Here is a 26,901-nt window from a genome sequence, read left to right on the forward strand (position 1 = left end):
AGCCCTGGAGGCAGTGACCCCATGCATGCAGCCTGCAAGGCCCCCACATGGTGTTTCTGCAGCTGAGCCTTTGCAGCTCTGCAGAAGAAGCATGGGGGTCCTGGTGGACGTCCAGTTGTGCCAGCAATATGCCCTTGTGCCAAAGAAAGTTCACGGTATCATGGGCTGCATGGGGAGGGCGGTTGGAGTGCAGGTCAAGGGATGTGATCCTTCCCTCTACCCAGCACTGATGAAGCCATGCCTGGAGTACTGCTGTGGGAGAACACGCCAAGGTTAGAGGGACAGAGTGCTAGCGAGGGCCCTTAGCCTATTGCTCTGCAACATGCTGGGTACACTGGAGCACCCTTGAAGTCTTAAGGAGATGAGCCAGGGGCTCCAGACGTAATAGAAGCCAACAGGAAAACACTGGGGAAATACCTCAAAGGAATTAAGCTGTGTTCCTCTAGAAAGGTGACACGGCCAACAGCCCAGTTGAAGTGCCTCTACACCACTGCACGCAGCATGGGCAACAAACAGGAGGAGCTGGTAGCCACCGTGCTGCTAGAGAGCTATGACCTAGTTGCCATTACTGACACTTGGTGGGACGAATCCCATGACTGGAGTGCAGCTATCGATGGCTACAGGCTGTTCAGAAGGGACAGGTGAGGAAGGAGGGGTGGAGGGGATGCCCTTTATGTCAAGAAATGGATAGACTGGGGAGAGCTCTCTGAGCAACAGCCACGAGCTGGCTGAAAACTTAAGGGTAAGAATCAGAGACTGAGGCAACAAAGGGAACCTTGTGGTTGGTGTTTCCTACAGGCTGCCTGATCAAGAGGAGCCTATTGACGAAGCCTTCTTACTCCAGCTACAGGAGGCATTGCGTTCGCAGGCTCTCATCCTGCTGGGGGACTTCAGCCACCCCAACATCTGCTGGAAAAGTAGCACAGCAAGCTGTAGGCAATGCAGGAGACTCCTGGAAGGCACTGAGGATAACTTCTTGATCCAGGTAACAGACAGCCCTACCAGATGGGATGCAATAGTGGACCTGGTGGCCACCAGAGCAAGTGAGCTAATCAGTGACGTCAAGCTTGGAGGCAGCCTGGGCTGCAGTGACCATGCACTGGTGGAGTTTGCAGTCCTGAGGGGTATGGGTCAGGGGAAGCGTAAAACCAGGACCCTGAATTTTTGGAAAGCAAAATTCCAGCTGTTCAAGGAGTTAGTCAATAGGACGCCCTGGGAAGGGTTCCCCCGCCTGCATTGCTGCGCTGCCCATTGCCGGGCCGCTGTGCTCAGGGCCACCAGCCTCCCATCACAGCGCCTGAGGCTAAACCAGCCCCACAAGACCAGGGGAAGATGGCAAACACCCTACAAAGCAGGCTTTTCCCTCCCCTTTTGGGGTGTCTGCCTCCCTGGCTGGGCAGCAGTTTTGGGGCAGCCCGAGTCATTTGTGATGTCATTGGGTAGCGGTTGTGACTGCTCTGACCTCACTGCTCTTCAGCAGCCACGCAGGCTCTGTCCTGTAGCAGTTGGTCCAGGGCTCCTGAGAGTTCACACGCGCAGCGTGCCAGCTCCAAGAGGGCTCTGGTCTTCCACTTGGAAGGGTTCCTTGGAGGAGAGGCTTGGCTGGTTGGGGTGCCACGGTCCTGCGCAGCATCTGCCGCAGGGCTGTAGGCATGAAGGGGTTGCCAGGGCCCTTGGCACCGCTGAAGCCTCCCAGCCATTTCGTGTGCCTTCGCTGAGCACCTCCTGCAGGTACCCTGTGCTAGCTCAACTGGCACTCTGCACATCTTTCTTGGCAGGACACGGCACCGGGCACCAAAGAGCCTCCGGAGCAGATTGGCTCTGCAGTGACCGCCACCACCAGCCAGATGCAGCAGTGTTACGGATGCATGCATAACCAAATCCAACAGGTATTAAAACTCAGATTTATTCTTCAGTAATAAGTTAGTTAGAATTCCGGTAACATTTTATAAACCACAGGCTCAATCATGTAAAGAGAATTAATACTACACAGCCAACTCAAGAATCCCAAAGATTTAAAGTGATGGCTCCAAGATGCGCGTATCACTCACCTAAAATCTGAGGGCTCTATCCCTTGAGGAGTTACCTCGGGCGGTGCCCCGACCCGAGGGGGAGTCCCCGGCTGCAGACCCGCTGCTCTGAGGAGGACTGACTCCAACATGTCCTCCAGCGGGACCCCATTTATACCCCTGTTGAATCTGGCCTGTGGTCATTTAATCCTATTGGCCAAGAAGGTCTCCTCAGTGTACCTGGTACGTCTTGATCGGTCAGTTCAAATTTCAACCTGCGGCCTCTAGGGTTTAGGTTTCTTTTCCTTCCCCTTCTCCCTGCCTGGAGAAGTTTTGTTTCCTGCTGGCGGGATGTGTGGGGAAGGAAGTGTACTGCCACACAATCCACCCTGTGACCACAGTCATGATTCGTCTGGTTTCCTTGGAGTGGTGGTACAGTCACCTCTTGCCTCCAAAGTTAAAAGGGGGTGCAGTCTGATGAATTTGATGCTCATTGTGGGCCATCATTCCTTTCTGGTCTAGAATTAAAGTGGAATATCGAACACAGGAATATCCAGTGTATGGCCAGGTTTTAAGGGAGTATACTTAACCGTTAGTACAGGCTTCACTACCAAGCGTTTGATAGAACTTATTGCAATATAGATTACAGTAATCATAACTACAAGCATTATTAAAGATTAGAAAAGGCTGGTCGCCCACCCCGTGAAAGAAAATCCGAACATATCAAAACTTTTCCCAACCAGTGGGTCCCCGGTGCAGAAGCAATTGCATCTGAGCCTCTTGTCATATTCTCTTGTTGATTTAGTCTTGAAGCCACACTGACACATTTGGAGTGAACACAGCAGTTGTCCATCGACATGTTCAAAACTTTACATTTATCCTTCTCTTTCTTTGGCATCTAATCCAATACAGCCCACTTTTGGTAGTCATTTTACTGATATGTTATAGCTGATTGTTTGAGAGTCCCCAAATCATTAGATGTAGCATTGGCTAAGGTTGAGAGCTGTAAACACAGTTCTAGAGTGCTCTGTCGGTGTTGTTTTGGGTATCATACATAGTCACCCCTATGGAATTTCAGGGCATGATGTAGTACCGTTCCACCTCCACCCCGTGATCTCGTGGGCCAGTTGGAGGGTATAGTCCCATCTGGTGACCAACTGCAGACAATATGAGTATAACCTCCTCCCCCATATAATCTGAAACTCCAGCTATAATTGTTGCATTGCTCCCATGTGAGCTCAAGGGCTCACGATACTGATGTCTGTCTTTTTTCCCACGACATTATCATCCAGATCTTCACCATCCACACCTGCCACCATCATCACTGTCAGTAAAAGTACTGGAATGACTCGTTCCTTCATGGTCCTGTAAGAAAGCACAAACTAGCCCTCAGTCTTAAAACTGGGTCACAGGGTTAGAAGTCCAGGATTATCCACTGGGTGCTGATGCAGTGAGTCTTTCCACTCCCTTCCAAGGCTTCCCAGGCATACAGGCCTCTGGGTTTTGCTAAGGTCATAGGAATAATACCAGCGGGGGGCAGTTTCACCATGACAGGTTGGCCCACGTATGTCTCCTGTGGGAACTGGTGTCTCTGGTTGTCTGGTATAGAGACCTTGCCCCTTAATGGTCCCATAGGACTGAATGCTTGAATTTTTGGACTACCATAATTTCCCCATCGGTTATGAACCGTAAAGACTACCTGTGGTAATCATGTGTCCCAGTTATGGCGTGAGACATCAGCATGTTTTTTAATCAAGCCACTGGTTCGCTCAACTATACCATTGGCTTGGGGGTAATATGGGGTGTGAAACACCCATTTGATGCCCCCACACACACCCAGTCTTGTACCACTGTGGCTGTGAAATGTGATCCATTATCACTTTGAATGCATTCAGGAATAGGTAGAATACCAAACCACTCTTCCAAAACCTGGACTGTCTGGTCTCCAGTAGCTGTGCCAACAGCCGTTGCCATAGACAATCCTGATACTACCTCCACTCCTGCCAAAATATATTTCTTCCCATGAGATGGTCTCAGAGGACCAATGTAATCAACCTGCCACGTGCTCCAAAGAGCCTTGCCTTGTCTGATATGCTGGGCCGGAGCTTGGTTTAGGTGATTAGCTTTAAGCCTTATTCGGCACTGTGGGCAAGCTGCAAGAATTGCTTCACAGGTTTTCATAGACACTGGCCAACGCCAAGATCGGCATTCATAATAGAGATCTGCTTTCCCTGAGTGGTCTCGTTTGATATGCAACCATTCTGCTAGTCTGTCCCAATCTTCCTTCTCACTGGAGACCATCCTGAGCATGTGCCTTCACCCATCCCACCTTTAAAGGTTGGGATCTCCCTATTGCCAGGAGACGTTGCCAGTCCTCTGTCCTCCACGCTTTTGCATGACCTACTTCCCACTTACTAGATTTCCAGGGACATATCCACTCTGTAGCGCCCTTAAAGGTTGAGTAAGAGTCAGTATAGATGATGGTAGCACCATTCTCTACAGCCAGTAATAAAGCCCGTAGTTCTCCTACTTGTGCACTACGTTCACCCTCTTCCTCAACTTTCTTCCCAGTACCAATCTCCAATGCCACTGCTTTATATTGCCATTTTGATCCCACTCGATGGGCAGATGCATCAGTGAACCACACTCCCTACACATCTGAGCCTGCCACAAATTTGGGTGCCGCCTCAATCAGAGAAAGTTTCTACGGTTGACCCAACAAGGTTGGGTCAGGGTTTACAGGTTGCTGTAGTTTGAAAACCTTAGTCAGACCCTCCTTAAGTGGGAGCAATTGGCTTATCCCTTCTAGGTATGCGTACCATTTCCTACCTGTGGCCTTTTGGGCTACTCCCTCTGGAGGAGATGACCCATTGAGGACTGAATTTAAGAGAGGGAAAGGACGCTGTACTATAACATCCTGTGAGATACGCAGCTTTTCAGCCTCTTTAAATGCTCTAGTGAGGGAAATGACCCCCTTTTCCCAATCTGAATATTGTTGCTCAGTCTCTTTAAATGCAGTGGAAGAGAATAATAACGGCCTAGCTGGTCCCTGTGGCCCCTTTTGAAACACGCCACAGTATGAGGCATGTTCAGTGAATCCCCATTCCACCCTTAATGGATCTCATGGGTGCAATGGGCCTAGTCTCTGATAAGCCTTAAGCTCATCTTTGAGAGTGTTAAGGGCTTCTGCATGTTGCAAAGTCCAATCCCATTTCCTGTTCTTTCAGAGCAAGTCAGAGGGCAGGCAATCACTGAAAACCCTGGTATATGTTTTCTCCAGTAGCCCAAAGTACCTAACAGCTGTTGTAAGTCGGTTTTATTACCTGGAGTCTGTCCCTTTTCAATAGCTGATAGAGTGTCTTTGGGTACCGCAACTGCTCCAGCTATCCACCATGCCCCCAGGAATTTAATTTCTTGTCCAGGACCTTACATGTAGAAGATGGAAAGTCTAGCCCATTCTTGACTGACAGATTCCAGATGGCCTCGGCCACTTGCCCTACCTGTTCCTTGTTGTCCCCACCGACTAGGATATCATCTATATATTGATATATGTGGACACCTGATGGTACTTCCACAGCATCAAGGAGCTTGGCTAAAGCATTGTGAGCAATAGTGGGGGAACACGTATATAAGGCTTTTTATCAGCAGACCATCGGCAGGTATTCACCATGTGGAGTGGGCTGCCTGAACCCCCAACTGCAGCTTCTAGGGTTTTTTAGCCCTTCCAGTTCCTCTCGCAGTGCCACGAAAGGGTCCCGTTTCTCTTCCCGAGGGGGCGGCGTTGCTGGCTCTTCCCTTGGGTCTCTACTTTTCCCCTCCAGCAATCCCCCCCCCGGCCGCCGCCGGCGGACTGCCCGCGCAGCGCCGCCCGGGCTGCCCCCAGTGCCGCTGCCTTCCGCCAGAGCGCGTCCCTTCCGGGATCGGAGTTCCGACCGAACGGCCGCGAGTTCGAGACCGCTCGGGGCGGCTTTACAACCGGCTGGGCGGACCTTCTTGCTGCCCTCCGTTAACTCTGACAGTCCCTTCTCCCGGATAGTAACAGATTCTCCTCTCTCCTTGGGGTCCACACCCCCAGCCCAGTGGGCTACTCGGGACGTTATCAACTGATCACCCACCGGTCCAGCACTCAGAAACACTCCCGGTCCGCAGTAACCTCTTGCTTCATCATCACTCAACAGTATCCGAACCCCCCACACCGTTAAAGAAACTCTCCACAAATACTCAGTTTCGGTTTCACCCAGTTTGCAGGAAAACTTGGCTTGTAACTCGCTGAGTTCAGGTCCCGAACAAGGGGTTGTGCAAATAGTGGTTCAGGGGCTCCCACCGTGTGGACAGGTGTGCCTTTCTGTTTTAATAAGGGGTTGCACATCCCTTTCCTCCAATTCCACGTTCAGACAATCTATTGCCCCTTGCCTTCTGGCAGAATCACTCCTTTGGTTTTGTGCTTGAATCAAGCAGGTGCCCAGAAGGGTACACACATTGCCTTTGCCCTCTCGACAAGTTCCATGGCATAGTTCTACTCTCTCCATGACTGCTGCCAGGTCAGACCACTTCTCCTTCACCCATTCCAGACCTGGGGGAGAAGGGCTGCAGCTGTGCTTCTGTAATAATTCCTCTATTAACACCATCCTGCCGACTACGCCAATTTAGAATGTTATGGATGCATGACTAACCAAATCCAACACATGTTAAAACTCAGCTTTATTCTTCAGCAAAAGTTAGTTAGAAGTCCAGTAACATTTTATAAACCACAGGCCCAATGATGTAAAGAGAATTAATACTACACCTTCTATGGGCCTTCCCTGAGACAGCCTGCGATGAGCCTCGCACATTTGCATAAGCCTCTGAACCTCCTGGTCAAACTAAAGGGCAAGAAGGAAATGCACAGGCAGTGGAAGCAGGGACAGGTATCCTGGGAAGATTATAGGGATGCTACCCTGTTGTGTCGGGATGTGGTCAGGAAGGCCAAGGCGCGGCTGGAGCTGAACTTGGCAAGGGAGGCAAAGAATAATAAGAAGGGCTCCTACAGGTACATCAGGCAGAAAAGGAAGGCCAAAGAAAGCGTACCCCCCAGATGAGCAAGACTAGTAAACTGGTAACAACAGACAAGGAGAAGGCTGAAGTACTCAACAACTTTTTTGCCTTAGTCTTCACTGGCAACCTCTCTTCCCATACCTCTCAAGTGGATGGACCACAAGACAGGGACTGGAGGAGCAAAGTCCCTCCTCCTCGCTGTAAGAAAAGAGCAGGTTCATGACCTGAACATACATAAATCTATGGGCCCTGACGAGATGTATCCCAGAGTCCTGAGGGAATTGGCTGAGGTAGCTGCCAAGCCACTCCCCGTGATACTTGAAAAGTGATGGCAGTCAGGTGAAGTCCCTGGTGACTGGAAAAAGGGAAACGTTGCACCCATTTTTAAAAAGGGTAGAAAGGAGGACCCTGGGAACTACCAACCTGTCAGCCTCACCTCTGTGCCTGTGAAGATCATGGAACAGATCCTCCTAGAAGCTATGCTAAGGCACATAGAGGACAGGGGGGTGATTCAAGACAGCCAGTGTGGCTTCAACAAGGGCAAGTCCAGCCTGACCAACCTAGTAGCCTTCTGTGATGGAGGGACTACATCAGTGGACAAGGGAAGAGCTACGCTGTCATCTATCTGGACTTCTGTAAGGCCTTTTGTCACATCCCATCTGTGGGGACAGGGGGAGTAACTAAGATTCGCAAATCCCCTCGTTGTGGATTAAGGTGAGATAACACTCAAGGTCCGTAGATAAACATCGACTTTAATGGGAGATTTCTATAGAACAAATATTCTGTAAACATTGACCCTCTCACAGTTATATCTACCTCAGCTATGCGTCTTTACAGGAAATCAAGAAACCCTTAAGTACAACCTCTTGCTTTGCACATGTCCAGCTTTCTTTTTAGAACAGGTTCTTCAAGATCTTGTTTTCTTATTGTTACCATCTTCAAGGATGGCAATTTTCCAGCCTTTCTGTGTAACTTGTTCTGACTACAACGTCTGTGAAAAAAAAAAATCATTCTTTTATTCAAATGTTTCCTTGCTGCAACTTTTATCCTTTGACTCTTATCCTTTCTCTTTTTACCTCTAAAAAGTCTCTGGTCCATCTTTCCTAGAACCTTCCATCAGGCAGCTGAAGACAGCAACATGATGCCTGCTTTTCTTTTGGCTGAAAAAACTCTATTCTCTGATCCTCTCCTCATATGTCATGCACTCTTCCAATCATTTTAGTGTCCTTCTGCTATGCTTTCGCTGCTCTCCCGTCTGCTACTAAGCCAGAATCTTATATAGGCAATCAGTTTAGTCAGACATGATTTGACCTTGATGCTGGCTATTCCTGGTTGCCCCTTGTCCTTCCTGTGCCTGGACAGTGCTTCCAGGTTTATTTGCTCCATAGTTTTCATGAACACTGAGGGAAGACTGTCTGGGCTATCGTTTCCTAGATCAATCTAAGTTTTTGCCTTTCTTCAAAGTGGTTTTGGTATTTGCCCTTTTTTAAGCCTCAAAAACCTGCCCTGAACACCATAGCCTATTGAAAATGCTGTCAAATTACATTTTCCGGATTTCTCAGGACCTTCAGGTATGTCCCATCTGCTTCCATGGATCTGTGTATATCAAATTTGCCAAAGTGATTCCAGCTTTCTGTATAGTGTATAGTAGTACAATCCTTTGAACTCTGCTGCCAGGCATGGTACCTGGAAAGCTGAAGAGCAGACTGTACCACTAAAGACTGAGCAACGGAAGGCACTGACCTTCTTCCATGTCCTTTGCCACTAGGTCAGTGATTTCATTCAGCAGTGGGCACAAATTTTCTTTAGTCTTTCTTTTGCTGCTAATGTGCAAATAGAAATCTTTCTTGTTGCTTTTCATTTCCATTACCAATTTCAACTCCAGGTGAATTTTTAATCCCCTAATTTCATCACTGTGTGCTCAGGCAAAATTTCTATATTCCTTCTGGTGGCCCATAGTGGTTTTCACCTTCTATCTACTATTTTTTTCTGTTTGAAGTTGGTCAACCAAGACATCCTCTTGCCAGAGCTGCTCAACATCCTTTTCACATTGGAATAGATATTTCTTTTGCTTTAATTTTGTCCTTGATGAGCTATCCCACACCCTTCTGCCCTTCAGGACAGCATCCCATGAGATATCACAACCAGTTCCCTGAACAAGCCGAAGTCTGCTCTTGTGAAGGCAAGAGTCATTCATTATTCTGCTAGTTGCTTTCCTCATTTCCCTCAGGATCTTTACCTCCACTATTCCATTTCAATGAAGTTATGCACAAACATGGAAATGAGATTTGAGGCTAGGTACAGAGCTGGCCATATGACCTTGTCTGGAGGGAGGAAATTTTGGAAATTAAGTACACTCTTAATACTGGTAAAAACCATACAACATTTGCTGACAGTTTTTGATTAATATTATTTTCCCCAACCAAATAAGGCCATAGCACTAAATTATTGCTGTTACTATTTTTAACTTGAACTAACAAATATGAAGATGAAACAAATATTAACCATACAAAGCTTAGAATTCAGGTATCCACAAGTAACTCAAGAAGTATTTAAGATTACCACATTAAAAACTATGTGAGTTCTTCAATATAGTTTAGCCATTTCAAAGACGGTGTGTGGAAAGAAATAGATCTAATCTTGGTGAAAGGCCTGCAGATAAGAAAAGGCAGATATGCACACCATAAGGCAGATATGTCAAGTCTCACCTGCAGAGAAGTGAGACTCATCTAATTGCCTCCTGTCCCACTCTTTTTCCCTCCTAGAGAGGCGTGTATTTCACTCATTTTCAGCACAGCATCAGAACCTTCCTTTTCAGCCATGATCATCACATGCCAGATGTGGCTGGCCAGCAGCAGCCTCGCCTGGGATCAGGCGATGCCTGTGTCTCATTCCTGAGGTCACAAAGCAGGAAAGAGGACAGAGACTGCAGTGCCGTCCTATACGGAATCCATCCCGTATGGCCAATCTCATTTATTAAGAGGCAATTTACCAGAGACAACTTTCCCAGAACTGTGGGATTTATAGAGCTTTCTTCTCTACGGGTTCTCTACTTTCTACAAAGACGTGAGGTCACATGCAGTGGCATTTCTACAGGGCTGTTGTCTTTTCTGTCCAGACATTTATTTTCTGTGAAATTCTAGGAATCAGTTTTTAGGCCTAGCTTTCCTCATCAATTTTACTTGGACATGGCAAGTATATAAAAAGTTTTTGGTAGGGATATTGGGGGAAAATCATATAAATATAGGAATCATAACTGCAAATCCCTCCTTTCTTAAGGAAACTTTTATATATTTAAAAAAAAAAAAAAGGGAAAAAAAAAGAAAAACAGAGCATGGAGTGACAAAAGCACCCCAGAAGAGGAAGGAACCTGGAGTTGTAACATTATCACATCCAAAGCCTTTCGGAATTTGCAAAGAAAAGAACTGTCAGATGTATTCGCCTCTTACGAGAGAGGCTGACGCGGTGTGGGCATTGCCAGGGGCAACCAAGGGAGACTAAAACGGCCCTGAGGAGTGCCAGCGACCAGGAGCACGGGTCGGCAGTTTGCGCGGCAGTTCGTGCAGGTAGGGTGCAGACCCCCTCTTCCCAGCTCGAGAAGGCTACTCAAGCGGTGGGCATTGTCCCAGAGGGAGACCCAGGTATGGTTGCCACTCGGATGAAAGCCATAGTTAGGAAAAATGTGGCGACGCAGACAGACTCCCATGTAAACGTGCAGCTGTCCAGGTCTCTGGCTGCGGGGAGTGCCTGAGTCTGTCCCTGATGACGGAGGGCAGCGGGGACACCTCTTGTGTGAGGTGTGACCAGGTGGATGATCTGCTCAGCCTGGTGGCAGAGCTGAAGGAGGCAGTGGAAAGGTTGAGAAGTATCAGGGAGTGTGAGAGGGAGATAGACTGGTGGGCCCACACCCTGCCGTCCCTGAGGCAGAGGCAGCAGATGGAGGGTCCACAAGAAGCGGAGGTTCTCCTGCCCTCTTGCCACCAGGCAGGAGGGGACCTAAGAGATGGAGGGGAATGGATACAGATCCCTGCTCAGGGAGGCAGGCGAATCCCCTCCTGGTCTCCCTCACCTTCCCAGTTGCCCCTACACAACAGGTATGAGGGTCTGGAACTTGAGCACCAGGTCTATGAAGATCAGGGTGTAGGTGAAGCCCTATCTAGGGAGGTGCCTAGGCCCAGTCGGGCAGCCCCACGCATTCTCACATCCTCTGAAAAAAGAAAAAAGGATGGTAATTGTCGTAGGTGACTCCCTTCTGAGGGGGACAGAGGGCCCAATATGCAGACCTGACCCATCCCACAGGGAAGTCTGCTGCCTCGCTGGGGCTGGGGTAAAAGACATTACCAGGGAACTCCCTGGTCTGGTTCCTCCCTCTGATTATTACCCATTGCTGGTTGTGCAGGTTGGCAGTGATGAGACTGCAGAGAGAAATCCAAAGGCAATCAAAAGGGACTTCAGGGCATTGGGGTGATTAGTGGAAGGATCGGGAGCACAGGTAGTGTTTTTCTCAATCCCTTCAGTGGCAGGGAAATATACAGAAAGGAACAGGAAAACACACCTGGTTAATACGTGGCTCAGAGGCTGGTGCCATTGGTGGAATTTTGGGGTTTTTGATCATGGGGAGGTTTACATGGCACTGGACTTGCTAGTGACAGATGGTATCCAGGTATCTCAAAGGGATAAAAGAATCCTCGCTCGTGAGATGGCGGGGCTCATAGAGAGGGCTTTAAACTAGGTTTGAAGGCGGTAAGGGATAAAACTAGGTGCACCAGAGATGAGCCTGGGGGCAGCGTGCCGATGTTAGGGGTGGATTCGATAGGCCAGCTCAAATGCATCTATGCCAATGCACGCAGCATGGGCAATAACCAGGAGGAGCTGGAAGCCGTCATGCAGCAGGATAGATATGACTTAGTCACCATCATGGAAACATGGTGGAACGACTCCCGTGACTGGAATGCTGCAATGGATGGTTATAAGCTCTTCAGAAGAGATAGGCAAGGTAGAAGATGTAGTGGGGTGGCTCTCTATGTTAGGGAGTGTTTGGACTGTACAGAGCTACATGATTGTGATGCCAAGGTGGAGTGCTTATGGGTAAGGATGAGAGGGAAGGCCAATAAGGCAGATATTGGGCTGGGAGTCTGTTATAGACCACCCAACCAGGTTGAAGAGACAGGTGAATCATTCTACAAGTGGCTGGCAGTAATCTCAGAATCGTGTGCCCTTGTTCTCGTGGGGGACTTCAACTTTCCAGACATCTGCTGGAAATACAACACAGCAGAGAGTAAACAATCTAGGAGGTTCCTGGAGTGTGTGGAAGATAACTTCCTGACACAGCTGGTAGGTGAGTCAACCAGGGGAGGAGCCTTGCTAGATCTACTGTTTACAAACAGGGAAGGACTGGTGGGAAGTGTGATGGTCGGAGGCCGTCTGGGGCTTAGCGACCATGAAATGATAGAATCTCAATCTTTGGTGAGGCAAGGAAGGTGGTCAGGAAAACCACCACTATGGACTTCCAGAGGGCAAACTTTGGCCTTTTCGAGGCACTGGTTGAGAGAGTTCCTTGGGAGATGGTCCTGAAGGGCAGAGGGGTCCAGGATGGATGGACATTCTTTAAGAAGGAAATCTTGATGGCTCAGGACCAGGCTATTCCCATGTGCCACAAGTCAAACCGCAGAGGGAAATTCCTGGCCTGGCTGAACGGGGAGCTTTTGCTAGGAGTCAAGAAAAAAAGGAGGATTTATCATCTCTGGAAGAAAGGGCAGGCAACCTGGGATGAGTACAGGGATCTTGTTAGGTCATACAGAGAAGAAATTAGAAAGGCAAAAGCTCAGCTAGAACTCAATCTGGCCACTGTCGTAAGGGACAACAAAAAATGTTTTTACAAATATGTTAACAGTAAAAAGAATCTCAAGGAGAATATCTATCCTTTAATGGATACAGAAGGGAATATTGCCACCAGAGATGAGGAAAAGGCTGAGGTACTTAATGCCTTCTTTGCCTCAGTCTTTAATAGGGAGACCAGTTATCCTCAGGGTACTCTGCCCCCTGAGCTGGAAGGCAAGGATGAAGACCAGAACATATCCCCCTTAATCCAGGAGGAAATAGCTATTGACCTACTACGCCATCTGGACACTCACAAAACTATGGGACCAGACGGGATCCATTCAAGAGTACTGAGGGAACTGGCAGAGGTGCTTGCCAAGCCACTCACCATCATCTATCAGCGATCCTGATCAACAGGGGAGATCCCAGACAACTGGAGGTTTGCCAATGTGACCCCCATTTACAAGAAGGGTCAGAGGGAGGATCCGGGGAACTACAGGTCTGTCAGCCTGACCTCGGTACTGGGGAAGATTATGGAACAGTTTGTCTTGAGAGCACTCACATGGCATGTCCAGGACAAGCAGCGGATCAGGCCCAGTCAGCATGGGTTTACAAAAGGCAGGTCCTGCTTGACCGACCTGATCTCCTTCTATGACCAGGTGACCCACCTAGTAGATGAGGGAAAGGCTGTAGATGTTATCTACCTTGACTTCAGCAAGGCCTTTGACACTGTCTCTCATGGCATACTCCTTGAGAAGCTGGCATCTCATGGCTTGGATAAGTGTACTCTTCACTGGGTGAAAAACTGGCTGGATGGATGAGCCCAGAGGGTTGTGGTGAAGGGGGTGAAATCCAGTTGGAGATGCTGTTCCTCAGGACTCCGTGTTGAGCCCGGTTCTGTTTAATATCTTTATCAATGTTCTGGATGAGGGGATTGAGTGGACCCTCAGCAAGTTTGCAGATGACACCAAGTTGGGAGGCAGATCTGCTTGAAGGTAGGAAGGCTTTACAGAGGGATGTGGACAGGCTGGATCGATGGGCTGAGGCCAATTGTATGAAGTTCAACAAGGCCAAGTGCCGGGTCCTGCACTTGAGTCACAACAACCCCAGGCAGCGCTACAGGCTTGGGGAAGAGTGGCTGGAAAGCTGCCCAGCAGAGAAAGACCTGGGGGTGCTGGTTGACAGCGGCTGAATATGAGCCGGCAGTGTGCCCAGGTGGCCAAGAAGGCCAACAGCATCCTGGCTTGTGTCAGAAATGGTGTGGCCAGCAGGAGCAGGGAGGTGGTTGTTCCCCTGTACTTGGCACTGGTGAGGCTGCACCTCGAGTACTGTGTTCAGTTTTGGGCCCCTCACTGCAGGAAAGACATGGAGGTGCTGGAGCATGTCCAGAGAAGGGCAACCAAGTTGGTGAGGGGCCTGGAGCATAAGTCTTATGAGGAGCGGCTGAGGGAGCTGGGACTGTTTAGTCTGGCAAAGAGGAGGCTGAGGGGAGACCTTATCGCTCTCTATAACTGCCTGAAGGGGGATTGTAGTGAGGTGGGTGCTGGTCTCTTCTGTCAGGTGGCTGGTGATAGGATGAAAGGAAATGGCCTCAAGTTGCGGCAAGGGAGATTTAGGTTGGATATTAGGAAAAATTCCTTTACTGAGAGGTTTGTCAGACATTGGAACAGGCTGCTCAGTCACCATCCCTGGAGGTATTCAAAAAGCACGTAGGCAAGGTACTCCAGAACATGGTTTAGTGGTCATGGATGATGGTTGGACTCAATGATCTTGAAGGTCTTTTCCAACCTAAATGATTCTATGATTCTATGAATTTGATTCTTCATAGACTAGCTGCCTGTTATGCAATCCCAGTAATGTAGATAAGTAGGCATATTAGACTGGAACAACATGGCCAAATGTTGCAAATACTAACATCATTCTGAGGCAATATTAAAATGCAGATAGCTGGTAAAAATAATACCTAAGATATAGCTTGCAGTCACTGATAAACGAGGGTACTGATTCTCCTGAGATACAGGGCAAGGCAAGGCAAGCCAGAGAACTGAAGCCTGTAGCACATCATACTGTATCTTGTAGAAGGAATGCAGTCACCATAAGCTCCCATGCAGTATTCTCAGAGAACATAAGGACAAGTTTTCAAAGAGAGAGAGACACATACATAAGGCAAGCCAAAGTTTGAAATAGATTTGCATGTGCTGCCTATAATATTATTGAAACAGAGAGCTCCATAATCCCGCAGAACCCCTATGGAATAAATTGATGACCTGACATCAACTGGTGGACCAAGATGAAATGGGCCAACACTTTATCCAGGTGAAAATTGCAGCAGCATTTTAAATGGGGGGGGTGGAGGTGGGGAAGTAAATGAGAATCTGTAGTTATCCCAAACCAATTAAGACCCTGAAATACATTAATCACTCATTAATGTTTACAACATGGCACCAGTTTTTTCAAAGACAAAAGAATGCAATGCTTGAAATATTTGTATGCAAAGGAGCCCCACATAATCCATGAAAACACCTGGCAAATTTGGCCACAATTTTAGAATTCTGGTTAAGAAGTGTTTCAAGATTTACTGATATGTGCACGAGAGCAGCATCTCCTAAAGTTGAGGACTAGTGACACTTCCTATATTGTATATATGTCTACAGAGTTGATTGTCCTAGTCATCAAGGACTCCAGTTTGACCCTGAAAAATGGGGACTATTAGAGTAATACAAAGATTCTGGGAAATGAAGGCAGTCTGCTAGTTATTTACAGAGTTTACCAGCTATCTTTTTAGAATTTGTGTACAGCTAGTAGAAGGGTGCTATTTGGTTGAAGGAAGGGTAAGTTCAGATGAGGTCAAGAAGTTTATCTTTTAGCTATTATGTAGACTGTTTCATAATTTGTTTAATTTTCTTCAAATAGTCCTTACAACAAAGGTGCACTCTAATAAACAGGGAATTACATCATTTCATTACTCAGCATGTTGTAAAAGATATAATTCTTCCCTTTATTCTGAGCTTGCCTAATTTCAAAAAACCCTCCCAAACTTCAAAGCTGGAACCAAAAAGTGAAAATTACTGGATTTGAACTGCTACAGGATATATTCTGCCTTTGCAAGCTCATCTCTTTTGCCTTTATGTCTGTGTTTGGTTTGTTCTTGTAGTACGCCAGAAGTCCATGCCACTCACAGGAGTGCTAAATCTTTTGAAGAAGTGTTGTGTGACTTAACTGTATATTCAGTTTACTTACTACAACAAATATAATTTTCAAAACTCAGATGAATAAACAGACTGGTGAATTTTCCCCTCCTTTTCAAATAATGATAGAAATGGGAGGAGATATGTGAGGTCGTAAAGTGCTCTGCTATGGCAAATAGCATGTAGTATGAACTCTTTCACTTTCCGTATTAAAATAGATCAGGATTTTTTGCTCCCAGGTCTCTGGTTGTAGGTCTGTGCAGAACATAGTTTCTCTAATGAGTGAGAATATTCTTCCACTTTCTAGTTTAAATTTATTTTCAGCACTTTATACCCATTTTCTCTTGTGCAAACATTGCCCGTTAGCTTAAATAGGCCCTTCCCTTCTCTCATGTTCCCATTAAAACTTCCCTGATGTTATTTTAGACAGCAATCAAATCCTCTCTCATATCCCTTTCATTTTGAAAGGCTCAACAAACCAAGCTTTCTAGACTGCTAAGAAAGCTTCTCCATTCCCTTGACCTTCTAAGTAGCCCTTTTCTGCATTTGTTCCACTTTGCGTTTTATATCTGGGATTTCATAGTTAATTTATATTAAAACTTTACATGGAATTGGCAAATATACATATGAATTTCTTGTTCCTGCACTTAAAGGGAAGAACGATATTAAAGGCTAGAAAAAAGTCCATTGGTAGTGTTCTTCATCCTTCTGATGTCTGCTCATGACAAGCTGTAATTTTGGGGACAGGTTTGGGTTTTGTGCGTTTTTTTTGTTATGGAAGTATTTTAATTTGCTTTAAAATGTAGGGAAATTATAGGCTAGTTATGAGACCTCTACAGACTGAACTTCAAGTGCATATTTGCCTATGAATTCGGAATGGAAGTTTGATGACTGAGCAATCCCATTCCTCTCCCCTCCTCCCAAACGACCTCTAGTATCAGTGAATTTTATTCTCTTATTTGAAAGTACTGTTGCATGTATTGCTGTTCTGCTAAATAAGCAATAGACCTGTTACCAGATCCAATAAGTGTGGCATGGACAACGCTATGACTTCTCAACCTCCCCCATGCATGGATAGCATAGGACCCTCAGTGAGACAGCACCAAGCAGGAGCTTCTGTCAGGTTGAACAGAGGGTGTTATATCAAGTGAGGAACATTACTGTCAAAAACTACAACCTCAGCATTGACATAAATGTTGACAGCACCATTTCCACTGATAGTGGTATCAGAGCAGATTATGATTCACACAGGACTGCCCAAAGAGTGATGATTTAGATGAAATGCTCCCAAATAAGAAAAAATTCTGAAAGGAAAACTGCAGATGACAAGGATTTTATCAGGCCACTGCTGAGATGGAGCACACTTTCTCTTCTGTTCTCAGAAGCATCCTGCCTGTAGAGATATACTAACCATAATGAAATCTCTTTCTCCACCCATTCCTTTCTTGATGGCAGTGAGAGGCATGATAGTAGGGCATGATAGATCCTGGGTGGTGACTGAGGGTGTGTAACTGCAAAAAATATCATCTTTCAAATACATTTCTACAAACCTTTGAAGAGCTCAGGATCAAATCTGTTAATAGTGTGACCCAAATGAAGCCAGTAAAGAGGTTTGAGGAATTAACATGGCCCCTAATTTCCAAATGCAACATTTGGAGTTTTTCAGTCTGATAAAGAGTAAATGGATGTGTCGAACAGTCAGAATTTACTGCAGTGTAGAATTTGCAAGGTGATTTCTTTGTGTGTTTGGAGTTCCCCCACCACTTTCTTTCCTATTTCATACATATTCACAACTCTCACTGTCTCACTTTGTCTCATCCTAGATTAAAAACAAAAAAGAAAAGGAACATGTTCATATCTAGCGTATATAAGCAATGAAGTAAACAGGGATCACTTCAGCTTGTAATCCCTGAGGACAAATGAAGTAAATGTTTAACAGCATGCAAGAATGCTGCAGATGGGGCGAGAACAAGAATATTGAGCAGAAACAGTGTAGAAGGATGTGGCAGTCATAGTGATACTGCTGTATCAGTGATAGTCTGATGATGCATATTAGTGAATTTTTGTAGGGAGAAGCAGTATCTCTTAACAAACTTTCTAATATAATTGGAAGAAAACTACACTTTTTTTTATGGAAACTTTTTTTTTTTTTCCTCCTGGACTGGGGATACAAATGGTAATTTGGAAATCTAAATAGAATTTGACAGAAAAGGCAGTTGATACCTGGGAAAAAAAGGTGAGATGATAATAACAAACTACAGTCTAGCGGGACACCAGGCACAGTGATTTTCCTGCTCTGAAAAATTTATGAACAGTTTCTTTAAAACTACAAGTGGTGAAGAACTCTCTGAGTCATGGACTAACAGATAGCTCTGTTGAAAATAAGCCTATTGCAAGACATTGGGTCAACATCGGTGTGCAGAAGTCCAATTTTGAGGGTGGATTGACATGACTGTCACTGCTTGATATTTGCTCTGGGGTCACAATAGAAGGTAACATGCTTATATAATTGGTAAGAACAACATGTAGAATATACAGTTGACGAATGATGTTATAATGTGCATTGTCTGACATTTGGATCTATGTTGTGTCCCATAAAAAGACTTGTTCTTGACACCAACCAATAGACTTCTTAATCTGGTGATACCAGGAAGGCAAAGATTGACTACTGGCCCTATGGCTTGCTATATTGATGAATTTACATGTCTATTTAACAGAAATGAAAAATTTGCTGGAAAGATCAATGGACGACTTCACTAAAATTTTTCAGAAGTGGAACTAAATCTGGTTTTGTTTAAAGGGAAGCATTTGGTAGGATTCCTCACTTCAGTTTTTAAGGAATGTTGAATTTGTTTTTCATTGTACTTGAGTTGAATAGAGGAACTCTAAAATATAGATTAAGGATGTAGAAATTGCAAGATAGACACAGTGATGCACAAATACAGGACTTTGCCCATGACAAATGAGTTTCAGATGACAATATGCCATAGTATGATCACACTGAAGGCAATCTCTCTCTAATGTTAGTGTAGCTGGGGCTAAAATAAGAAAAACTTAGATGCTTGATTTTAAAGATAGAGTTCAAATAGCTTGTATAGATTAAAGTGGGTTTGGGGTTGTGTGGCAGGATTTTTTGGTAGCAGGGGAGGGGCCGCAGGGCTGGCTCCTGTGAGAAGCTGCCAGAAGCTTCCCCGGCTCCGAGTCAGACCCGCCGCTGGCCCAGGCTGAGACCGTCAGTGATGGTGGTAGCAACTCTGGGAGAAAGGATTTAAGAAGGGGAACCCACAGCAGGGGAGAAGGAGATTGGGATGTGAGAGGAACCCCTCTGCAGATCCCGAGGTCAGTGAGGAAGGAGGGGAGGAGGAGCGGGGGGCAGGGGATGCCCCCGCAGCCCGTAGTGAGACCAGACGGCAGGCTGTCCCCCCCCAGCCCAGGGAGGGGAGCGGGAGAGCAGATGCCCACCTGCAGCCTGGGGAGAGAGGAGCCCACGCCTGAGCAGGGGGATGGCTGCCCCCCAGGATGGCTGGGACTCCATGGAAAAGCCAGCGCTGGAGCAGGCCGTGACTGGAGGACTGCGGCCTGCGGGAAGGCCCCACGCCAGGGAAGCTGATGGAGGACTGTCTCCCGCGGGAGGGAGGGAGGGAGGGACCCCCCGGTGGAGCAGGGGCCGAGTGAGGAGTCCTCCCCCTGAGGAGGAAGGAGCGGCAGAGACAAGGGGTGAGGAACCCACCCCAACCCCCATTGCTGGGGGGAGGAGGGAGAGAGAACCGGGAGTGGGGCTGAGCCGGGAACGAGGGAGGGGTGGGGGGAAGATGATTTAACATTTGGGTTTATTTCCCATTATCCTTGGTTTGATTTGATTGGTAGTAAATTAAATTGATTTTGTTTCTTCCCCAAGTTGAGCCTGTCTTTTGCCCGTGACCATAAGTGGTGAGTGATCCCTCCCTGTCCTTGTCTTGACCTATGAACTTTTCTTTATATTTCCTCCTCCTCATCCCACCGGGGCCAGGGCTGGGGAGGAGTGAGCAAGCAGCAGCGTGGTGCTTTTTTGCCGGCTGGGTTTAAACCACGATAAAAGCTGACAAGTAGCCTGCAAGTTTACACAATACAGTTTGGTATTACTCTCTACTTTTCAGTCCCTTTTCAAAACCCTATCTTCCCTCATTTGTTGCAAAATCCCAGTATTTTTGCATCAGTTGTGCTTCCATTATGTTAATTTGCACCTACACCTAGTAGATTTACCTGTATGTAAAAATCAGAAGTTTAGAGATGATTATCATATGTTGCAAAACAGTGTCCATATATTTTTGAATTTATGTACACAAAAGTCCCAAGGTGTTAAATATAGCCCGATCAAATATTTAATATTCATAATACTAAAAAACTTAAAATTTTAAATACTCATAAAGCTATCCTGAAATCATCAGCAAGTACACTCACTGGGAAATTTTCCTCTGATCTGAAAAGTGGAAGAAAGCTCTGAGTCTAGAAGACAATTTTGCATTTAAGTTTTAACTGGACAAAAATTATGCTTTTATCCTCAAACTTCAGATGTCCCTGGAACAGTATTAAAAAATTGTCTGACACTTTTATCATGAAGATCCTTCTGTATATGTAGCAGTGTGTGTACAACCAAATTTGATCTTTTATATTTTGCAATATTTTATGAAATGTAACTTCATTTTATTCAGTATCCTTCATTTCTACTTACACAAATTTTAACAGGTTTATGATTTCATCTTCTAATCTACCTAGGTCATGTTCAGAGGGCCTTAAGTAATTCCCTTCATATTCTCTGGTCATGGCAGGGACTAAGTCCACTCTTTCTTTATACAACAATTTTTAGGCTACTCAAAGTAGTGTTGGTGAAAAAACTGTGAGAGACTAATCAACTTTCCTGCCCACGTTCTTAATCACCCATATAATCCATCCTCTATTGACCAGAGATGAGGTATTTGAGAAACTAGCCTGTATCCCAAGATTTGGCCTTCAATTTTTCTTAGAGAAACGGCATTTTTCACTGCAGGCCCTTAAAAAGGTAGAGAACTATTTAACAAATCTACTCACCTTTATTTCCTCTTTGAGATAAAAAAGAAAGGAAATGCTGATTCCTTGCGAATTTGTATCCTATATTTCAAAACCATTGCCTTTTTAGCAGGCTACTTTGGGGAAGCTAGAGAGTGATGTGGAAGTTTAAGAGCAGTATAGGAGATATGGGGAGAACTTGCTGGAATGTAAATGTCACAGTACAGTAATTATTTTTGAGAATCCTGTTTAGAGGGGAAGGGGAAAGGTGAAATAAATTTGAAAAGGGGAGATGAAGAAGTAAGGGGGAAGGGAAACAAGGAAAGGGAAACAAATAGGAAGGTGAAGAGGAAAAAAGAGGAATACGAATGAGGAATAAGTATAAGAATGAATTAGAAGAAGGGGTGTTAGTCTTTAACCCTGTAATACCCTATTGCCATTACTAATAGCAGACCACAGGCTCTGTTTTGAGTTTACAAGGCCTCAGGTCTGTGGCTTGCCAAGCTTGCACTGGCTGAACTTTTCTTGACCTGCCTGCAGCTCTGTTTCATCTGGTTTAGCTGTAACTGCAATTTTTCTAATTACAAGGTGACTATTACTGGCTTGTTTTATTTTTGTTTATATTTATGTGGTGCAACCACAGCTATATATAGATGGCAACAGTAAGTTATTCTGCGTAGAATGAGATATTTGTGACTCATAACACAATGACACAGTGCAGAGAAATACAGACCTGGTATTGTAGCAGAAGCCTTGATAAGTGGGAACATGGGATGCAATGAAGAGGAGTGCAGGTGCAGGGTGATAATAGGTGGATCACAGGCTGGGACTGGAGACCCCTCAGCTGTAAACAACTCATTCATGGTCAGTTAAAGAAACACAGACCTGTAGAGGGATTAAACTATTTTTCAGGGTAACAAGGAGAACAAAGGAATAGTATCTAACATTCATAACAGGGAACACCTATAGTACATTTGGGTGTAACAAGGTGCAGACCAATGAAGAAAGAGCAAGGTGCAAAAACATGTTTGGAAACACGTAAAAATGACCCCAAGTGGATCCTAGAGAGAGGAGGACGAAACCGTCAACATCAGCATGATATTCTTCCTAGCAAAGGACTCCAGATGTTGACAACTCACCGTAATCCTCTAGCTCCACCACTACCACCACCAGAAAGAAGCCAACAACCTTGGGAAACAGAAGAGTAAGGAAAGGGTGAACATAATAACAAGGCGAGAGGTAGAAACTAAGAAATGTGTCTATTACAGTTTTAATCCTATTATTATTATTGTTTCTTTTCTGTAATAATACGATGTTGACTAACGATGATTCTTGGATTAGACTGTAAAAATTTCAACTATACTAACAATAAATTTGTATCGTCATATATAAGGTCTATTTCTCCTTTGCTCATAAAACAAGATTTTGATTTTAACAGGGGAAGGAGAAAAAAGGGAAAGCAGAACTGGAGAGAGAAATCAGAAGGGGAAAGTGAAAGGGAAGGAGAAGGGGAAGCAGGTTACAACATTTATTGCTGAGTAAAACAAACCTGGTTTTAACAGAGATGAGGAAAAAGGGAAAGAAAAAAATATTAGCTGCAAATTGCTTTAAATGTACAACTACTTACATTGGAAAGAACTTCAAGGAAGCATTCAGCTTTATCTGCCTGCATTATGTCCTAGCACAGTGGTCATCTTTGGAAAGACTTGAAAGACCTTTTGTTTCTTTTTCCAACCAACTCTAGTGGCCTGGTCTTAGGAATATTACTTACACAGCAGAGAAATGAAAATTGCTCTCTCCCTTTTTTATTATTATTTGTTTGCACAGCAGAGAATTGTGTGTTGGAATTTATTGCTGATACAGAAAGAAGTACAAATGACTTGTAGTAGTGGGCTGTTCTTTCAGACCTCCAAAGGCACTTCGCATTGAGCTGCAAATATACAAAAGCCTCTATAAGGTGACTCCTGCTGTTTTTCACCACTGGGCTCTGTAGGCAGCAACACTGCAATGCAAAGATAGATAAAGCAAAATAAAGAAGGAAGAAGGTTTCATTTGGTGTAAATTGACTTTGGTGGAGCTGTGTCAGTTTACACTGATGGGAGATCTATTCCAAGAAGTCTACAGAGCTGACCTTACCTTCTCCTCTAGGCAAACATTGCATTGACTTTGCTGAGAATCTGTTTCCAGCTGTCTGCATTTTATTTCAAGTTTGCAATACTTGGAGGGTGGTGGGGTTTGTTTTTTTTTATCTGTTTGTATTTCTAAGCTCCAGGTCTTGGAGTAAAGTGATTACAGAAAAAAACATCAGTTTTATTTATTGACTGAAGCATCATAGTACAGAGAAATGTTCTGTGATCATAATGAGCAAGTCATTACTTAATCCCCCCAAACCACATGAAAAAAAAAAAATCCACATCCTTAAATATATATCCAAGTAATAAAGAAAAAAAGTTGAAGGGATGAAAGATTAGAGATTTTTTTTAAGCCAACACCATTTTTAGGGACATAGCTATATTTTATAGGAGATTTATCAAGTGATTACCAAAATTTAATGGTAAGAATGTCAGATATTCCACAGTGTTACAGTGTCATTCATTTCAGCAGATTTATAGAGATAATGTGGAAGACACAAAAAGTAAAGCTGTGTCAGGAGTTTTTATTCTGAGAAGATGAACTGCAACAGAATCATGCCTCCTCTTTGGCAGTGACTGGCATTATGTGTGTGTATTCACATGCATGCGTATAGATGCTGGATTCCTGTGTGTGACTGTCATTCATCAGACAAGCTTTTCATTCATATTATAGTTTCTAAAATTCCTGAGGGGTGAGTCTTGCTGGCTTCAAATCATATCTTCCTCTCAAACCTGCACTCATTTGAATTTTAAATAAAAAAGAGAAGAAAGAGGTAGCTAATACGTATGTGGGGGGGGAACTGCAGCACACCTCTCCCTTTCATGTTATAGCAGAAGCAAAGACAGTGCCATGCTTACCCGCCTTGTTAAATTTTTAACTCCAAAAAACCATACACTGTTGCATCATGAGAATGGAGCAACAGTTATTTTGTTTGGATTTCAGTAAGAAGCTTGCTAGAATGATTCGATGGAGGGGAAATAAAGGAAAACATAAAGATTAAAAAGGAAAATAATCCAATCCTCATCTACCTGAATTTAAAAAAAGAAAAGTACTAAAGCAACTTTTATCAATTTAATATCAGAATTTAACAGTAAATTAAATAAAAGCTGAATCAGAGTCGAGGCTGGAAGTAATGTTTATTTGGAGAGCTAAACTAAGAGCATCCATTTGCTGATTTCTGACAGCCAGGAATCTTATTTTCATGATTTTTTTTTTTTCCTGAGTATTTTCCAATTCAGGCATTTTCCAGTACTCATTCCTTTGGGCTTTAACTCTCACAAGATGGAGTTCTCTCCACCTCACAGCCAATATGCAGTTGTTTCAGAATTTCTGGGGCCTGTTACCAAGTCTCCCTCTCTGGCTTAGTTTTCCGAAGTAAACTTAGTTGTATCTCAATTTAACTGTGCATAAAATAGTTGTAAATGTGTTTATTTCTCACAGGGCTTGGAGAAGTTATTTCTTATTTTCTCTCTCACTCACTTTTATTTTCTTTCACTCTTACTTTATGTTTCCCTACCTGTCTTATAACCAGCCATTAGAGTGAAATCCATCCTCTATTGAAGTCAACAGTAAATGTCCCTGACTTCGTTATTTTATAGATACAATTATACTGTCTTTGGAAAAGATGCTGTGCTTTCAGTAAGATTCTGATCTAGGCCACCCACTTCACCTGAAAGTTAGAAAGCCCTTAGCCAGTCAGCTTGGCTGCTTCTGTGGCTAGAAACACTTCTGGAGGAGGGCTCATCGTCTTGAAAGAAAGATGTCCAAGTAATGTGGAAAGAATTTCCCTCAGGATGTACTTACTTTTCTCCATTGACTATGGAAGGAATCTAGGCAACTAGCTTAGATGAGGTGCCTATTTTTCAGAGTGATAAACTTAGTTGAAAAGAATGGGAAGAATTCATCTCACTTAGGTTAAGACATCTAAGTTAGACATTTCAGTATGAACTAGTAATTCTAAACTCCTTTTATAAGTAAAGGAGAGATATAAGCACTTTTGCTTATTCCTCAGGGCTGTTCATTTCATCCTAAAATGGCTTGTTAAAATAGGTCAGATGACTTCAGACTTCCAAAACTGAGAGATGAATCTGACCTATATGCTCAAAAGTACTCGGCACAAAAAGACTTTGATTTTAGTCATATCCTATACCATCAGTATAACGAAAATGATAAATAATCACTCTAATATTTGGTGGGCGTTTTTAGAGGAGCAGAAGAAATAATAACCTTGAATTATTCTCATTACCTGACTCATATGACAATCTTTGATTTTCCTCTGCTTCTTCATTTTACTTCCGTCCTTAGAGATTGCTTGTTTAGAGGTTCTTAGTTCCTTTTTCTTCTGCCATTCCTTCATCCAACAGAGCAAGCTTTGAAGTGACTGGATATGGTGGAGAAGGAAAACTTAGTTACATACCTGCCCTTTTATGTCTGTTTCCCAATACCTAAACACACACGTTGTGGTATTCTTGAACAAATATCTAGCTAGGCAGGGAGATGGGTGCCCAGACAGAAAACTGAGGTGCATTATTTGTGTTGGTAGAACAAACTACGGAACCTGTGCTAACACTCTCACCACCTGAAAGTTTCAGATACTTACTTGTCAAGAAGCTGTTTTCTACTCTCCCTCCAACTGTTCATGATGATCATGATTCTGTTTGATTGTATGGGTTTTATTTACTTTTGTTTCAGTAGGGTAAGCTAAAATGCTGAACTTAGAAAGTTTTCTTTTCGTGTCCCAAAAGGATGAAATTTCATGCTCTTTTCAGATGCCTTTGGCAACTGTCAAAGCATTTTGGTCTTAAACTCTTGTCTAACCAGGATGGCTCCATCTTCTCTGATTTTATTGTGTTATGCTTACATAGCTCAAGAGGGTATCTGTACTAGTTCAGACCAATTCTATGGAGAGTTATGCAAATCAGGACCAAGCTCCTTGAATTCATTGATTTGGATGCAGGAATGATGGACTGTTAGCTGTAGCTCATTGCTCCTTCAGAAGACTCTTTTATTTCACACCCAGTGGAGTTCATTTAACATATTTACATTCATTCATTGTTATTACTATTTGCAGGCACAAAGTGTTATTAAGAACATTTGTCTGGAATCCATCAAGGAACTCAAACCTGGACAATCTTGGACTCAGACTTTACTTTGGTATGGCAAATTCTTCCTGCCCTAATCTTCTGTAGTCTAGTTATTTACCGTTTTCACCTAACGAGTTGTTTTTGCCAAGCCCTGGAATAGCCAAGAGATGTGTTTAGTTCTGCGAAGTACATGTATTTTTGACTGTTATTAGTCTTGATAACTATTACTGAAAGTATCTTTGGCTTACCATCCACCACAGCAGCTTGCCACAGTTGTTGTTGAAAAAACAGGAGACTAGATTTAGCCCTAATGAGCACTTTACATAAAAAGACACTAAAGAAAACTTTTGGGTTGGGTATGAAAGAATTTATTACCATCTAGTATGTACATATACACCTGCAGCTCCTTTAAGATAAAACAACAGTCTTTGTGAACAGCAGTGTAAAATTCCATAAAGAGATCCAGCATGTAAATTCAGCCATTACATATCCAGCACATATTGTAGATGGATACAAGAAATTGGACTGAGTGGACTATCAGCTGCTTTTGCTTGCTTTTTAAAAGCAGCTCCAGAACAGGTAAAGGCAATGCATGCAGTATACTTGAGA

Source organism: Buteo buteo, chromosome Z (genome assembly GCF_964188355.1).
Source record: "Buteo buteo chromosome Z, bButBut1.hap1.1, whole genome shotgun sequence".
NCBI classification, from domain to species: domain Eukaryota; kingdom Metazoa; phylum Chordata; class Aves; order Accipitriformes; family Accipitridae; genus Buteo; species Buteo buteo.